Genomic DNA, 4055 nt, shown 5'->3' on the forward strand with positions numbered 1-4055 from the left:
GGATGTAAAAGGCAAGAGCCACAAACTCGGCCTCGGTCGTTGACAGAGTCACGATACTTTGTTTCTTCGAAAGCCATGAAATATGACTGTTGAAAAATAGGATAAAAAATGCACGGGCACAGCGTCGAGTATCGGGGCACATGGCATAGTTAGCATCCACATAAGCGGATAGAAACGGCTTGGAGAAATAGTCTCGGCCGCCTAACATAAGTCCAAGATTGGAAGTGTCTTGGAGGTAGCGTAGAACGCGTTTGGCAGCACGCCAATGGGCAAGACCCGGGTTGTGCATAAGCCAAGTCTGGACGAGAGCCCATGCCTAAGTACATAATACTGCCAACTTTTGACCGATAGGGCTTGCGTTGGAACGGTGACGGACGATTTCCCAGCCGAGAATATCTCGAACAGGACCTAAGTCCTTCATCTGGAAGCGTAGCGATAGTGACTCCTTGAGAGCGGCAGCAAGTGCCTTGGTAGGAGTAATGATCAAAAGATCGTCGACATAGAGACTAACGATGGTAGAAAGACGCAGCGGTCTTTGTGAAGGCGGGCAAAGCCCAGGGAAGCCATATAAGTGACAAAAGTCTCCATGCGTATAACGCAGTCGAGTTTGCCCTTTAGAAAGGCGGTTTTGACGTCCATTTGATCGCATTGCAAATCATGGATGGCCACTAAGGCAAATAGCAAGCGTAGGATTTTAAGTCGAACAACAGGAGCAAAAATGTCCGTGTAGTCGATGTCTTTTTGTTGCATGAACCCTTTGATGACAAGTCGGACCTTGTAAGTGCCATCGGCTTTGAGTCGAAAGACCCAGCGACACGGTAGAAACGTTTCATCATGACGACGTTTGACGAGCACATAAGTGCCGCTGGAGAGTAAAGACTCGTATTCGGGATTGGCGGCTATAAGCCATTTGTCACGGTCGGGACGGGACATTGCATCACGCCAGGCTTTGGGGTCGTTGTTGTTGGCACTGTCGGCAAGCAATGCATAGATGAACAATGGTTCCATAGGAGCCAAAGTAGGAGCAGAGCTCGCAGGTAGCACGACATTTGGCGGCGTAAGCACGACGAGTGCATGGTGCATGTGGTTGTGGTAGGTGTCAAGTGACTCCAAAGAAGTTGTGTCCATGAGGAGGCAACTTGAATAATGAATAATAAAGTCAAGTGTTGTTTTGACCATTGATAGCTTAGCCGACAAGGCTGTTGATGGATGGGCCGAGAAGGCAGACTGGTTGCGACAATAGAATCGTCGTAAAGGAGTTGCAGTTGGGTCAAAGACCGGACTGGTCAACGAAAATGCCGAAAAGACATATCTCGAATTCGTTTGGGTAGTTGCACACAAAGTGCTGGGACGGGTCGAGACGACGGGGGTTCCGTAGAGAGAACGGGTGGCGACGAAGCCAAAGGCTTGTCATAGAGGAAGGCACTAGGCCTGAAGGTAATGATGGAGTGTAGTGGTGGCAATGGTGCGTTGGGTTCCAAGGTTGGAATAAAGTTGGGGCCAGTGGCGGATTTTTGGCGATACGCCGCAGCAGCAGCAACAGAGTTGATGGCTGGGAATTCGGACTCCCAGAAGGTAACGTCACGAGAGTAGATAAGTAGGTGAGAGTGCATATGCATGAGGGTATAACCCTTGCGATCGTGTGGGAGACCCACAAACATGGCCTTGACTGCACGGGGATCGAGCTTGGATGATTGCGCGGCACGTTGAATGTGCACAAACGCGGTGCAACCAAAGGTTTTGATGTGACCCAAAGATGGGTGTCGTTTAAAGACGACGTGGTAGGGTGAAACACCTTTGTTGGATGCCGAAGGAGAGATATTGATAAGCCATGAGGCATAATCAAGGGCAAGAGCCCATAGGAACTTGGGCAGAGCCCCTTCAATGAGCATAGCTCGCATCTTTTGCACAACAATGCCAATACGGCGTTCGGCAACAGCGTTTTATTGGGGGGAGTAGGCGTTGGAGAAAACCACCCGAGTGTTGTACTTGGGCTTGATGAGGCGCCCGATCTCGTCTCGTACTCTTTCGCATTGCCGCTTTAAAAGAGTGCCGATGTCCATAGGTGATGAGTGGCGCAGCTCACAAACATCATGTTTAAAAATGGATATGGTGTCCGTACGAAATAGTTCGTAGGTCTCGAAAACGCATGGGGTAGGTCCACATAAAGCGGGAGTAATCGTCGATAAAGAGGACAAAGTAGGCAGCGCCACCCGCCGACAAAATCGGGATTGGGCCCCAAACATCAGAGTGTACAAGGGCTAGGTAGGAGTTCGCGCGGAAGACCGCAGATGAGTCAAAATGACTGCCCTTGGACTTGGCATAAGCACAAGTTTCGCATAGTTGACCACGAAGGTGCTTGGCCTTGAAGAGCATAAGCTCGGGGTTTGTCTTTGTTATTTGGTTGAAGGCATCAACGTCTGGATGGCCGAGACGGCGGTGCCAGAGGCGCGCAAGGCTAGCTGCCGATAGCTTGGAGTCAGCCACGAGGCTAATTAGGCAGTCGGTTCGAACAGTAGTGGTGTCATAGACATGTGTGGAAGCGTGTGAACCAAGCATAGCCTGGTCTACACTCATCGAGACAGAGTCTGGAGTAATTGGGTAGAACGGTGTTGGCTTGGAGACCAGAGATGGTCGTTGAGTGATTGGCGCATAGCGCAACACAGACGAATATGCAAACATGTGCAATTGATCGTTAAATGTGGAAAATCCACTGTAAGTCGAGGAGAATTTCCGCAGAGTGGTCTCAAAGGTGGCCATCATGCCAGTAAGCATGGCCATTTGGCCCGGGTGGATATACTCGCCACGGTGCGGATCGGTAAAGGGCTCGCACTTGGGCTGGCAGGGAAAGGAGTATAAACACATGGCGTTGTTAGGTGCACGAAGCACATCATCAAGAGTGATGGTAATTTCGCACATGTCGCGAGCCGTAAAACGGACTGAGATGCCTTCATCGGTCGCTTGGTGAACCGAGAACAAGTTGAACTATAGTTCAGGGCAATGTAGACCAAAGGTAAGGCGCAGAGCGCATGGACGAATATCGTCGGCTTGGTCACGGGACGACATGTCCACGGCCAAAGAAAGAGGGCCGTAGCCAAGGATGGGAAGTTAGGCGCCGTTCCCGACTGTAAGAGACAGTGCGCAAGGAACGTAGTTGGAGAAATAATCTCGGTTGGGGATGGATGAGGCAGAGGCGCCGGAGTCAACAATCCAATGTTCACGCAGAACGGGATAGTCATTTGGACGATAAGTTACCGACATGGGGGTGCGTCAGTGATGGGAGCGAGGGTAGAAGCCGCAATAAGAGGAGGTTCATGGGGCGGTGATGCAAAAACATCACAGAGTGGGGCAGAGCGCGGTTGGAACACCTTTGGTAGAACCGATGGTGAGTTGAGACGCTGGAGGACCCGGTTGATAGTGGAGGGAGGCACAAAGTGGTGGGATAAGATGTGGGTGTTGGCAAAGCTATTGAGGCGATTGCCTTCATGAATGAATGGACGAGCGACTGCACGAGCATCAATGCCAGCCTGGTCATTACGACCTCCACGATGAGTGCGGCCGTAGCCTTGGTCGCGTTGTCGATCACGGCTGCGGTCGCGGTCGCAGTTTTTGTCTCGATTGTTGTTCCACCCGCCATTTCCAGGACCACTAGAGGAACTTGGTCCCCATGCATGGTGGCTATTAGAGCCCTGGTTGCCACTAGGCCCATCGCGATCATCGCGGTCGTCACGAGGACGTTGGATAGGACGTGTCGGAGCAACATAGTCGCGTTTTCTTTTCTTTTGAGAGGCAGAGCCATGCTTGTCAAAGACACTGCGATCAAAGCCAGGACGTATAGTGTTGCGGGCATACTCCGACTTGAGGGTGGGGCACGCAGGAAGAGTGTGCTTGGTAACGCCGCAGTAAAAGCAGGACTTGCCGGGGTGATTGATACAATCACGGTGAGCATAACTCGGGATAGTAAAGGCGTTCATAACATGAACTGAGCCATCGGCTTGCGTAATCGCTTGGGGTGGAGGTGCAGGGGCCGCAACAGCTTGCGTGACAGCTGCAAG

Source organism: Aphanomyces astaci, assembly GCF_000520075.1.
Source record: "Aphanomyces astaci strain APO3 unplaced genomic scaffold supercont1.19, whole genome shotgun sequence".
Taxonomy (NCBI): Eukaryota; Oomycota; class Saprolegniomycetes; order Saprolegniales; family Verrucalvaceae; genus Aphanomyces; species Aphanomyces astaci.